The sequence below is a fragment of the Dipodomys spectabilis genome, unplaced genomic scaffold, assembly GCF_019054845.1.
Source record: "Dipodomys spectabilis isolate Male_0828 unplaced genomic scaffold, ASM1905484v1 ptg000089l, whole genome shotgun sequence".
Lineage (NCBI taxonomy): Eukaryota > Metazoa > Chordata > Mammalia > Rodentia > Heteromyidae > Dipodomys > Dipodomys spectabilis.
The window spans coordinates 15,305,817-15,320,020 of NW_024870766.1; the positions used below are offsets into that span (position 1 = coordinate 15,305,817).

General features: G+C 41.3%; 1 pseudogene; it reads right to left on the reverse strand.

The window, feature by feature from the left end:
• Positions 1-2,616: 2,616 nt before the first annotated feature.
• Positions 2,617-13,453, reverse strand: LOC122111804 (annotated as a pseudogene).
• Positions 13,454-14,204: the final 751 nt, after the last annotated feature.

The following is a 14,204-nucleotide window of genomic DNA, read 5'->3' on the forward strand; positions in this document are numbered from 1 at the left end:
TCCTCCTCCTCCTCCTCCTCCCTCTTCAGTTGGGTTCTGAAGGTTCTACAACTGAGTTAGGTTAGTTGCACCATTCTGTGTCTCATGACCAGGTGTTACAATGAATTTCAGGGAGAGAATCTGCCTTGTTCCAATTCTGCCACTCCTGCTCAGAGCAGCAATAGGTCAGATCACTGTTTTGTTGCAAAGGAAGGGAGATTACAGTAGCTGTTGCTACTGCTGCTGCTGATCTGGGAGTGGGTAGAAGCTTACTGCACTATGTCTCCCCTGTCTCTCTTGTGCAGGGGTTACACAGGAGACATGGGAAACACACAGACATGGTACATTGCTTGCCACCCTCCTGCTTCTGCTGCTTAGCAGGCAGGCAAGCATCAGGGTGGCAAGCAGGATCCCTCTCTTTAGGGAGCATTCGGAAGGATGGGTGTGTAGCTCAGGTTCATGGTGGAGGACCAGTGTGGAATTATCATACAAGTCGGGGGAGAGGTTGAGTCCCTAGTCCTGTTGCTGGAGGAGCATCAGATAAGTTGCCATGGTGGCATTAAAGGGCCTGAGAGACAGAGCTGTTCACACTTCCCCTGGGTCAAGTACCAGGTTGCAGCACACTTATGTATAGGATAGCAGTATCTGGCTATTCCAGGACCGTCTCCCGGGTACTCTGTGAATCTGCCTCAATTTTTCTGAGCTACAGCTAGCTCTTCATTTGTCCCAGTGATGCAACTTCTCATGTCAGCAGTCATTAAGTAAGTGAAAGTCCATGCAGCTCTGGGAATACATTTCCTTATTTTGAATGTATTCCCTAGAACCTGACCTACTTTAAAGGACATGTTGCCAATCACCGCCTATTTGTTTCCAGGCTGCCAATGCTTTTTGCCACTTACAGAGAGGGGACCACTTTGTTGGGATCACTTCTCTTGTGAAGGCATGCAACAACATTAGAGTCTTCCCAAACACTTATCAATCAATCTTCCTGTTAAGCTATTTCCAGCCCCTGCCTTGGTCATTTATTGGGTCTATATTCAAAGCTGTGAGGTGATCAGATGGTATGGAGTTTACTACAGATGCTGGACCCCAGGTGGAGGTGCACTGCCCTCCATCTTAGTGTCTGTGTCCTTACAGTACATTTCTGCTACCATTGGGACTGGAGGCAGCTAGCTACTCTCCTCCTCCTCTTTTGTTCCCCTCCAGTTAGATTCTGTGGCTTCTGGACCTGGGGCAGGTGAGGGTCACTCCTTTTCCTCCTCTGTGCCCTTTGAGGTGACTTCCTGTGTTGCTGAACCTGAGGGTACCTTGCTGCGCTCCTGCACTGTGTCTGTAGAGTAGATTCCCACTAAGGCTGGGCCTGAGGGAGTGTTGCTGAGCTCCTCCCTTTGGTGTGTCTCTCTAGTTGGGTCTGAACTTTTGGTACTTGGGTAGGTGAGCTGTTCTCTATTTCTCCATTGTGCCTCCTGTCCAGGTACAATAGAGGATGCATGGAAGAGAATCGGCCCTGCTGCCCTCCGGTTTCTCCTGTTCAGTGTGCCAGCAGGACAGATCACTGGGTTGTCCCGAGGGCAGTTCTGTTACTACTGCTCTTGCTGGAGAAGGGGGAGCCTTGCTGCCCTCGTTCTTCCAGGAGCTCCTTACTCAGGGGCATGTGTCTCTACAGCCTTGTGGAGGCATATAGACAGATGTTGTGCATTTCCTGGTGCACTCTTCCTTGAGCTACTCAGCTGGAAGGCAAACTGCTGGATGGCATACAGAAGCGCTGGACGGCATACAGAAGCGCTGACTGCCTTTAGGGGAACATTGCTGGAGGTCGGGTGTACAGGCGTGGGCCAAAGCACAGGGTCAGGATGCAGACACCTCATGAGGCAGATGAGGTCACGGCACTCCTGCTGTCGCTGGAGAATCAGATATATTGCCATGGTGGCATTAAAGGGCTTGCCAGACAGGGTTGCCCGCAACCCCCAGTAGCAGCCCATTGTGTCCAGGATACTAGAATCTGGGTGTTTCTAAGACAGTTTAGCTTGTCCTTTGTGAGGCTGCCTCTGTATTTCTGAGCCAGGTGTAGCACCTCACTTTGGCCATAGATGCATCTGCTCAGCTCAGCAATCATTAAGGACGCAAAAAGTCTTTGTGGCTCTGGGGAGAAGCACTTGTATATGTTTAAGCTGCATCCTAATGCCTGTCTTTTGATAATATACCAGCTCTTTCCTCTTACGGGTGCATTGTCCATCATTACCTACTTTTTCCTGGCTTTCAGTGCTCTTCCCCATTAACAGAATCTCTACTCTGGGATCTCCTATTGTCAAGGCATGCAACCACATCAGTCTTTTTTTTTTTTTTTTTTTTGCCAGTTGTGGGGCTTGAACTCGGGGTCTGGATGCTGTCCCTGAGCTTCTTTTTCTCAAGGCTAGCACTCTACCACTTGAGCTATGGCTCAACTTCTGGCTTTTTCTGTGTATGTGGTACTGAGGAATTGAACCCAGGTCTTTGTGCATGCTTGGCAAGCACTCTTCCACTAAGCCATGTTCCCAGCCCCCATAACAATCTTCTAAAGCAGCAGCAAATCCTTTTCTTGAGCCTCTTACAGCCCCTGCCTTGGCCATTTGTTGGGTCTATAGTCAAAGGAGTGACTCAGTCAGATGGTACAGAGGTTTCTGCAGTTGCTGGACCCCGGGAAGGAGGTGCACTGCTCTCCATCTTAGACTGGGGTGCTGCAGAACCTTTCTCCTGCTGTTGGGATGGGAGGCAGCTTGCTGTTCTCATTTTCCTCTGTGCCCCTCCAGTTGGGTTCTGAAGCTTCTGGACTTTTGGCAGGTGAGGTGCTGTCTTTTCCTCCTCCTTGTTGCTCTTAGAGGTGGTTTCCTGTATTGCTTTGATTGGGCATGGCTTGTTGCCATATCCCCTAGCCTCAGCCACCTACACAGAGAGGACACACAGAGCATCAGAGGTCTTCTACTGAGATGCTTTTCCTTCTTTGCACTCATTCTCCTTTGTCTTGGACTTCAGTTTCTGAACTTTCAAGACAAGGACCTGAGAAGGCTACAGTGTCAGAGACTCACAATGCAGCTGCAACACTGGCAGGATCTACCTATCGCTGAGCTGCAACATGGAGCAGGCTCTGTCTGCTGCTGAGCTGCAACACAAAGCAGGTGCCTCCTACAGGGCTGAGCACTAGGGGCCTCACTGCTGGCTATGGAGCCAGAAAGAACATGAATCAGACTTTAGCAAAGTTACATATACAAAACACATCTGTATCCACTGAAATTTATTCCCTCCATCACAGTTAGTGGTTTTCACAAAATATGCAGATGTTGGTTATGTTTTGTTAAATTTCTATGTAAGAATTTGTTTTTTAGCCTGATAAAACATACCTTAAATGTTTTTCTATTAAATTTTTTATTAATATTTGACTTGTTTTTTTATAAAAGTATCAAAAGGAAATTAAATATTGCCCTTGTGTATATAATATTGCTAAATTCATTTATTCAATATAGCATGTTCTACTTCCTGGGAGTCGAGGTATTCTTTAGATTTGCATGCCTTTTCTCTTCCAATCCTATTGCACTTGTTATATTTTCAGTATGATGCCCAATAGAAGCTATGAAAGCAGACATAACCTGACTTTGTCATAACACTAGAGGTCGATATAGTTCTTTGACATTAAATAGGATGTCAGCTGTAAGTAAAATATCAGCAGGCAAATTAAATGAAAACTTAAATTGGCTCTGTCATACTAAGTTCCCTTTTTATTCTAATTGGTTTTAGTTTATAAATATATTACAGTAATGAAGAGAAGCAAATATAATGAAATAAAAACCAATTCATTACTAGGCACTCACACCTGTAATCCTAGCTATTCAGGAGGCTGAGATCTGAGGTTCAAGGTTAAAAGCCCACCAGGCAGATATGTCTATGAGACACTTCAATTCTGTGCGAGTGTGCGCACACACGCACGTGCCAGAAGTGGAGCTGTGTTTCAAATAGTAGATTGTTATCCTTGAGCAAAAAATGCACAGGTACAGTGCCTAGGCCCTGAGTTCAAGCCCTAGGTTGGCACAAAAAAATTATTTTTTCAATGTATGTCCTACAAATTTAGGAAAGGGGAGGGAAGGGGGGAAGGGTGGGTTGTGTGGGATGGATGAAAATGTTGAAATGGGGAGACATTGATCAAGATGCATTGTATTCATCAACTACTTTGTAGAATGGCAACTCCTTTGTACAACTATTTAAACAAAATAAAAATATTTTTTAAAAAAATGTTAGCTGTTCACTGGGGGATTGTGTTTAAAATCTAGCTAGTAAGGAGGCTGAGATCTTAGGATCCTGGTTCAAAGCCAGCCTAGGCAAGAAGGTCTGTGAACCTCTTGTCTCTGATTAAATACCAAAATAGCTGGAAGTGGAGCTGTGGCTCATGTAGTAGAGAGCTAGCCTTGACCACAAAAGCTCAACAATAGTTCACAAGCCCTGAGTTCAAGCCCCAAAACTGGCATACAAATAAAACAACGCAAAACATATTGGGAATCATATGTTGTTTCTATTAAAAGATTTCTCTTGCATCTATTGAAATGATGGTTTTTTTCTTTTATGTCCACTTATATAGGAAATTGCACAGGTTGATTTCCTCTTGATAAAAAGGATTCAAATGTCCAGTTTAAATTCTCTGGATGTTATATCAATCTTTGGACACATCTTGCCAGATCAAATGTGTCAAGATTTCATTGAAGACTTGTCTCTGATGAATATTTATCTATAGTTTTCTACCCATTGTAATTTTTTCATCTGGCTTTGTTCTTGTGGTAGTGCTGACCTCATCAAATGAGTTTTAGATAGAACCTGTCAGTAGAAACTTCTGGTCCTGATGGTTTTTCTTGTTAGGACGTTTTAACTAAAATTTTAATTGAAGAAATGTATACTAATTTGGGTTATGTCTTTCATCTTGAGTGAATTTTTTAAGACCTTTGTCTTTGCAATTTGAGTTATGAAATTACTAGTATTGGTAATTACATTTTTTCTCCTGCCCTCCTTTATCTTTCGGCCTTTCCTTACCCCTTCCCCTTTTCTCTCCTTATTAATGTGTGGAGCAAGTTCTCATTTTTAATGAGCTTTTACAACACAAGAGTTTGACTTCACTGACCCTCTCCATTATTTTTTTAAAACTGTGTCAGTTTTCTCCCTTATATTCTCAAAGGACACAGCTAGCAAGATAAATAGAAAGCCCACAGAGTGGGAGAAGATCTTCTCTAGCCATACAACAGAAAAGGACCTCATATCTAAAATATACTTAGAACTCAAAAAAAAATCAAAAAATTATATTCTCTATTCTACTTACTAGGATTCATTTGTTCATTAGTTTCCTGCAGAAGTCTAGATCATTGTTCTGAGATTTTACTTCCTGATAGAAAATACTTAAATACAAATTTCTTCGTCTTTGTCCCACAATTTCCTTTTGTGGTGTCTTTACTTTAATAAATATAATTTTTTTAAATTTTATTCCTTGGCTTTTTTTGCCCTACAGGCTATTTACTTAAACCTACTAGCTTTTCAGTGTATGAGTTTTCCAAGGAGCTTTTCTTTTTCTTTTTATTTATTTTTGTTGGTTGTGGGGCTTGAACTCTGGGCCTGAGCGCTGTCTCTGAGCTCTTCAGTGTACCACCCGAGCCACAGTGCCACTTCTGGTTTTCTGAATGGTTTATTGGAGATAGGAGTCTCCTGGACTTTCGTGCCCGGGCTGGCTTTAAACCATGATCCTCAGATCTCAGCCTCCTGAATAGCTAGAATTACAGGCGTGAGCCATTGGCACCCAGCTTTTTTTTCTTTCTACAAATTCCTAGACTGAAATATACTCTGTGTGTGAGTGTGTGTGTGTGTGTGTGTGTGTGTGTGTGTGTGTGTGTGATACACATCCATAGCTTTGTACAATCAGTTAGACATGGTCTGACATTTGTTTCCTGGTCCAGAATAATTTTACCTTATGAATGTTTCTTTCAAGGAATGAGTATTTTGATATATCTGATTGATTTGTTTAATACTGTATCAGCTAAAGTCCATTCATTGATAGCTTTGCTCAGGTTCTGTGGTTCATCAATTTTATCTCTGCCAGTTTTATTAATTCCATAGATATTTACTTTTCTTGGATTTTGTTCATTTTTGCCTGTAGTTCTCTTGGTTTTATATTTTACATTTTAAATCTCTGTTTTAGCCACTGATGCATTTAGGACTATAATATATTCTTTATAGATTGACCCCTTTGATATTGTGTAAAGTTAGTGTATGTTTTCCCTAAACCCACTTTGTTTAATAGCAATCAAGTTTCATAAAATTTCTTTTAGTTTTTGTGTGGCATATCTTTTTACCTATTCTGAGTCTTTATTTCAATTTCCTTCCCTCTGGTAGCTCAATTGTCATTTGTCCTTGATCCCTCTCTTCCCCCCCCCTCCCCTCTTCTCTACACTCCTCTCTTCCCCTAGATATTCAGTGTTCCCAGTTCTCTATGTTTCATAGAATTCAGGATTCCTAGAGGACCCACCCTCTACTGATTCACAGGGGAGGAGTGGCACTTCTGTCACATTGACATTTCTTTGCACATTCAAGACAGAATTTAGAGATAAGCCAAAGCTTCTAAGTAAATATCTATATATGTGTACATATATATATATAGTTTTATTTTGTAAAATCCCAAATGAAGTGACTGCATGTTGTGCAGGGAAGAGCCATTTCCTTTAGTAGTGAGCTGCCCCCATGGTCACTGCCCACTATTGACTGCCAAATTATGTGCATAACAAATCACAGACCTATTTCTAATTATATCAACAGCTCTGCAAAATGTTTTGAGGACATACCCATCAATTATGGACATGGGAAAGCTCATAATAGCACACATGTTTATTGTGATTCAACTCTCTCTCCCTAGTTTGGCTTGAGTGTGTTGAATTGTTGTGATTGTTCATTTTGAATTATTATTCATTTTTGCAGAAGACTTCCTGGAAATGAGTAAAATATGTCAAGGATGCCATCCCAGTTAAGGCCTATTTCTTCATTCAAAACCTTTTGTGCAATAAAAGTATCTCAAAAACTCTTCTATATTGAAGAGATGTTTAACATCTGTGGCCAGAAAGAAATGCAAATCAAGACAACATTGAGATTCCACTTCACCCCACTTAGAATGGCCATTATCAAGAAAACTAACAAGAACAGATGCTAGCAGAGATGTAGCCTAAAAGGATCACAACTACACTGTTGGTGGGAGTGTAAATTTGTTCAACCACTCTGGAAAGCAGTATGGAGGTTCCTCAGAAGATGAAACATTGAGATATCCTAGCGTTCCCACTCCTGGGCATTTATCCAAATGACACTAAAGACACCAGCAAATCCATATTCTTTGCAGCATCATTTACAATAGCTAAGATAGGGAATCAACTGAGATGCCCTTCAAAGGACAAATGGATCAAGAAAATATGGTCTGTATACACAATTCAGTTCTATGCTTCCATCACAAAGAATGTCATTGCCCCATCATAAGGAAGCAGAAAGACTTTGAAAAAATTATATTAAGAGAAGTAAAGCAGACCCCAAGAAATAGAGGCTAGATGGTTTCCCTCATTTGTGATCATTAGAATGTGCTTATAAATCTACAAGTAAACCTAGTGGATAGTAAAAGACAAATAATTTCACTTGGACATGAATAAATAGAACTCTAAACATTCACACAGTGAGAACAAAAGAGGATATTCTTATGAGAGGATCACAAGGGCTCAATAGCTGTGTGCATTTGGTCCTATAAAATGATGCTTATTGAACTGAACTCCAAGAAATGGACATGAGGTTTTTTTTTTTTATTGCACTGTTTTCAGGTCTTTTTTTCCCTTTTCCTTTGATTTATTCCCTTTTATTGCTGGTTTTGATTTCTGTGCCCTTTGTCTTGCATGTAAGTTTATGTTATTTGGCAAGGGGAAGGGGAAGCATAGAAACAGTGGGACACAGGGTGAACCAATTTAGCAGCCATACTCACTAGACACTATGTGGGAAATGAACTTTACAACTTGAGGGGAGGGACATCACGAGAGGAGAATTGGGAGAAAATGAGGGAGTGACACTGTTTAAAAAAGTAGGGCTGGGAAGGTGGCTCAGTGGTAGAGCGCTTGCCTTGCATGCCTGAGGTCCTGGGTTCGATTCCTCAGCACCACATAAGTAAAAAGAAAAAAGCCGGAAGTGGCGTTGTGGCTCAAGTGGTAGAGCGCTAGCCTTGAGCTGAAGAGCTGAGGGACAGCGCCCAGGCCCAGAGTTCAGGCCCCATGACCGGACCCAAAAAAAAAGAAAAAAGAAATGTACTCGTTACTTGATTTATGTAACTGTAACCCGCTGTACCTCACTTTCTCAATAAAATTTAATTTAAAAAAACACCTCTTCTGTGAGTTTCACCAACCTCAATCCTTGTAAACCACTGGTTATAATTAAGTTTCATCCATAGAAAAGATGCACTGTAGAGTTGGGACACTAGCCTTTTCCACTGAATTCCCCATTCACACACACCTATTAATAACAAAAGTCCTGTCTTTCTCAGTGCTTTCTCCTTCCCTCCAGCATGTTGGGCTTTTCTGAAAGAAAGCATAATCACACTGGACAATCCATGTGAAGTCCTCTGACATTTTAATGTTTCTGTAAACGTGGTGGAATTTGACAGAAATCTAACCTAGAAATTAGCTTTGTATAAAAGAAATGTGTTCTAAATATTAAAGCACTGAATGTTGTTAAGCCCATTTTAAAAAATCATTTGTTCTAAATATTATACCTTGGCGGTATAGTCGTCTCATTTTTGTAAACCAAGGTGGCCCTGCCAACAAAATCACATAGCAAGAATCTAGAAATCAGCAAATTTCAAAATGAAATATTGAAATATCTTCTACAGTAAAACACTTAAACATTTCTTATTTTTATTATCCCTTTGGTAATAGCTTTTTCTTTTCATTCATTTACTGTTTTTATTCTTATTGAGCTATTGTTTGAATCAGGTTATTGCTGATCTTCGAGTTAGGCTCAACTACCCCACTCACTTCAGCTTCACATGAAGGTTGATTCTAGCCATGGACTACCAACGCTTTAAGATTATTTTTTATGGTAAAAATTAGCAATATATAGTCCAAAGGTTTTACTTTTTCCAATGGTAATGGAGTTAGAACTCAGGGTATTCTGATTTCTACAGAGATGACCTACCCTGGAGATAGTATGGGTTCTTTTATGGCTCTGAAGGTAAGCTAGTGGTATCTTGAAGGCTTTCTCGCAGACAGAAAAAAGAAGGAAGAAAGGAAGAAAAAGAAGGAACTAAAAAAGAAGAACCAATGAAGCAAAGGCAGAAGAAAGAAGGCAAAGTAAGTTAGATGATAATAAATGCTATTGAAAAATCTGAATTGATATAAACATATATTTATATATGTCAATATAGAATATATCAATATAAGATATATCTTTTTAATGGTCAAAAAAACCTTCCTGTGAGGACATGGTAATGAGTGTAGAGCATAGGCAATGAAGGAGAAAGTTCTGGACTCTCCAGTGGCCAGTGCAGAGCCCCTGGGCTGGTGTGCCTGGCAGCCAGGTCCCTTTGGCTGGGGAAGAGTAACCATGAGTGATGGTCAGCAAAGGAAGCAGCAGTCATGAGCAGGGCTAGGGGGCATGGAATCGCTGCAGGGGCATTGCCAGAGGTTCTTGTAAAGTGAAGATAGGGTTCCTGTAGGCTAGTCAGAATAACAGCAGCCCTGAGTGCCCTGTGTCATTGCTGTGATCTCGCCACCAAGTCAGCCTCTCCTCACTATTTTCTTGCAGTTTCCCCTGCCCAGACTGGAATCCAGCAGACGTCACTCTGCCTTCCCTACTTTCTTCTCACCCCAAAGATAAGGCTGGCCTATCCCAGTCATGTTTTAAGGAAGGTGCTACTGATTGCTAAAGATTAAAAACTGTCAGTACCAGAACCAACCATCTGAAAGGAGATCTTAATATATCTACACAAAATCTATTTCTACTTTACATAGTAGGAAAGATAAAATGGTTTGTTAGGGCTGCCTTAGTGCTTGGTTAGATGTGCATTGGTAAGAATCGATATTAGAGGCCCAATGCCAGTGGTTCACACCAATAATCCTAGCTCTCAGGAGGCTGAAATCTGAGGACAATACTTTGAAACCAAACAGGATAAATGCCTGTGACTCTTCTCTCCAATAAGTCACCAAAAAGCCAGAACTGGAGGTATGACTCAAGGGATAGAGTGCCAGTACTGACAAGTCCCAGTACTGACAAAAGAAAATGAAAAAAATCCAAATAAAAATTATATTAAGCAAAGTAAGGAAGACCCAAAATAGCATAGGCTGCATGGTCTCCCTCATTTGTAATGGATAGAATATGCCTATAAATCTACAAGTTAGCCAATGAATAGTAAAAGGATATGATCAATTAAATAGCACTCTAAGCATTTCCACACTGAGAACAAAGGAAGATATTCTTAGGAGAGGATCACAGTGGCTCAATAGTCATGTGCATATGAACATATAATATGATGCTTATTGAAATGAACCCCAAGAAATGAGAATAAGAGTTTTTTGTTTTTTGTTTTGTTGGTCGTGGGGGGTCAAACTCTAGGCCTGGGTCCTTTCCCTCAGCTCTTCAACTCAAAGCTAGTGTTCTATTACTTGAGCCACAACACCACTTCCAGTTTTCTGGTGGTTTATTGGAGATTAGAGTCTCGTGGAGTTTCCTGCCCGTACTGGCTTTGAACCACGATCCTCAGATCTCAGCCTCCTGAGTAGCTAAGATTACAGGCGTGAGTCACTGGCACCTGGCTAAGAGTTCTTTTAATTGTGCATTTTTTTGTTGTTGTTGTTGATTGTGGGGCTTGAACTGTGGGCCTGGCGCTATCCTTGAGGTCTTCAGCTCAAGGCTAGTGCTCTACCACTTGAGCCACAGCACCACTTCCGGCTTTTCCGTTTATGTAGTGCTGAGGAAACGAGCCCAGGGCCTCATGCATGCGAGGTAAGCACTCTACCACTGAGTCACCTTCCCAGCCTGAGTTCTTTTAATTGTTCTGTTTGTAGTTATTTCTTCCTTGCATTTCCCCTTTGATTTATCCCCAGTTGTAACTATTTTGATTTCTGTGCCCTTTGTCTTATATATAAGTTTATCTGGCTTAGGAAGGAAAGGGGAATCACAGAAACGGGTGGGACAAAGGGTGAACCAATTCAGCAGTGATACTTACTAGACACTAGGTTGGAAACGAACTACACAAGTTGGCAGGAAGGGCGGCAGGATGGGGAAAAGTGGGAGAAAATGACAGAGGGAGTAATACTGTTCAAAATATTATATTCATTGCCTTAGTTATATATTTGTAGCCTCTCTGTACATCACTTTTACAATAAAATATAAAAAATTTTAAAAGATTCCAAAGAATCAACATTGGAGCCTGGAGCATTGGTTTAAGCTTATTATACTACCCTGCTTGGGAGGCAATAACCTGGACATTTTGATTCAAGGCCAATCTAGGCCATAAAACTATATATAAAGTAAAATGTTGAGAAGACTCTGTACTGTCCAATAGCTGGGTGAAGTGTAGCATAGTAGTTGGGTGCACTTGTGTGTGCCTGTCATCCCCTATGGCTTCTTCCTTTCTAATAGTCCAGGGAACCCTACTATGTGACTTTAGGACATAAAAATGGAGAAAACCTGGGTTCACCTAGATAAGACTCCCAAGAGTTGCACTATGGGTTCCTCTACATTGCAAGTGAGACTCAAGGAATTCTATCTTATACTGCTCATTTTCCATGGTAGAGAGCAATTGAAGGGACAATGACATGGGAAGAGATAACAGACTCAGAGTCCTCACCTCCAATAGCAAGAGAGAAGAGTGAATAATGTTACCAGGACAGAGTTCTCCTCTAAGTTACCCTGTCCTACACCCTCCCCACTCCTAGACTGGTTCAGATGTCTTGTGGTATCTGAGCACTTCGCTGACCCTCTCCTCTTCCTCTTCTGAGTCTTACTTACACCTCCCAACTTGGTGTCATGGGGTGTGAGATTACTCTGCTTAAATAACCCGGCATCTGGAGACGCTGGCCCTCTGCAGTGTGGACCTGGGAAGACCCTCTCTCTTTGTGTCATGGGGCTCTTCTTTTTTTTTTCTTTTTATCAAGCCAGACTGAACAAATGTCCAAATAGTCTTCATCTCGTTTACACAAAATGCCCCTCTCAAATGCTTCACTCTGGTCTTTGCTTTGTTTCCCAGTGGTCACAATACTTGAGCTAAAGTCAGCTTGACTTTTGAGGCTACTCCCTCCAGGCAACCCGGACACCAGTCTCTTTCACCTCCTGGATGTGGATGCAATTGCCATAGCCATTGCTGGATTTCCAGTGAGCATTTCCATGCCAAGACCTTGGCAAATAAACATTGCTACCGAGGGATGACAATCAGGTAAAAAACATCCTCAACACTTATGATATTTCTACAGGTATGTCATTGTGCTACAATTACCATGTTCTACTATGTGGACACATGAACTATATTCATGTGTCTCGACAGAAAAACCTTTGTTCCTGAGAGGAACATATTTAAAGCCTGCATTTTTTTATTCCATGATATAACTTCTGTTTCTTTCTTTTTTTTTTTTTTTTTTTTTTTTGGTCGTGGGGCTTGAATTCTGGGCTTGGGCACTGTCCTTGCACTCTTCAGCTCAAGGCGAGCGCTCTACCGCTTGAGCCACAGCACCATTACTGGTTTTCTAGTTGTTTATGGGAGATAAGAGTTCATGGACTTTTCCTGCCCAGGCTGGCTTTGAACCATGATCCTCAAATCTCAGCCTCCTGAGTAGCTAGGATTACAGGCATGAGCCACCAGTGCCCAGCTTCTGTTCCTTTTTTTATTTCTTCACATTTTTCTTTGGGAGAGTACACCATACTTCCACTCAAGAAGGTAATTTTTATAGTCCAACAGTCTATTATTTTTTTACATCTCTTAAGCACAAATCATAGGGAATAGGTTCCAACAGGTCAGGCTCCTTTCCATTGGTTCTCACAAAGTATGCTTCTCTGGGTGGAGCAGGCTGACACTTCAGGTGAACCCAGATTCCTTTTTCTCTGGCTTCCTTCTTTTTCTGGTCATTTTCCTTCACTGATTTTAGGAAAATATCTCGGCCATTAGAGAGCTTACTATGCTCAATACGCACATTAATCCTCTTGGCAAAGATTTTGCCCTTAACTTGTTCACAATAATGTCAACAGCATGCTGAGTAGCATTGTAGACCCTTCCAGTTTTGCTATGGTAAAATTTGTGGGGCATTCCTTTTTGAACAATACTCACTCCCTTGATGTTTATAATATCACCCTTCGTGTAGATTCTCATATATGTGGCCAAAGGAACAACTCCATGTTCTCTGAAGGGCCTAGAGAACATGCATCAGGTACCTCTCCTCTTTCCTTTTATATTCATCATTTTGGCAAATTACTGGAAGATGGCAGTTCCGCCCAAAAGACAACTTGTGTTACTTATGAGTATTGAGTAATTAAAACTCTGAGTAGAGTCCTCCCTCCCTCCCTCACCTCAGGAACAATAGTTCACCTAGCATAGTGAAGTTTGTGATGTGACGTGTATGGCTGCCATATTTCCTTAAGTTTAGAGAGGACATGATAGAACCATTTTTGCTCCACAGGAAGGCCTAGGTCTACTCATTAAACCTTGAGTGTGATTCATCCACCAAATTACATAGTATTCTCTTTGAAGCCTTTTTTTTTTTTTGGTCAGTCAAGGGGCTTGAACTCTGGGCCTACTAGTATTAAAGAAACTTCTAGAACTTCACATGTCTAAAACTGAGAAAAGTTATTCTAACATGTAGACTTTAATAATAATAGTCTCCCTCTGTAGAAGGATAAAACATAATTTATAGGTTCTCAGTTAAACATGAGCTTGACATGCTTGTCAATTTTATGACAGAAACTTTAGTTTTCCTTTCTAATTTTTAGTCGTTACAAGCATGATTATTTTGTGATAGTTCTGAGGCTTGAACTCAGCGCCTAGGCACTATCCCTGAGTTTTTGTGCTCAAGGCTAGTGTTTTACCATGAGCCATAACTTGACTTCTAGCTTTTTTGGTAGTTTATTGGAGATGAGAGTCACACAGACTTTACTTCCTGGGATGGCTTTGAACCACAATCCTCAGATCCCAGGCTCCTGAGTATGAAAATGATTTT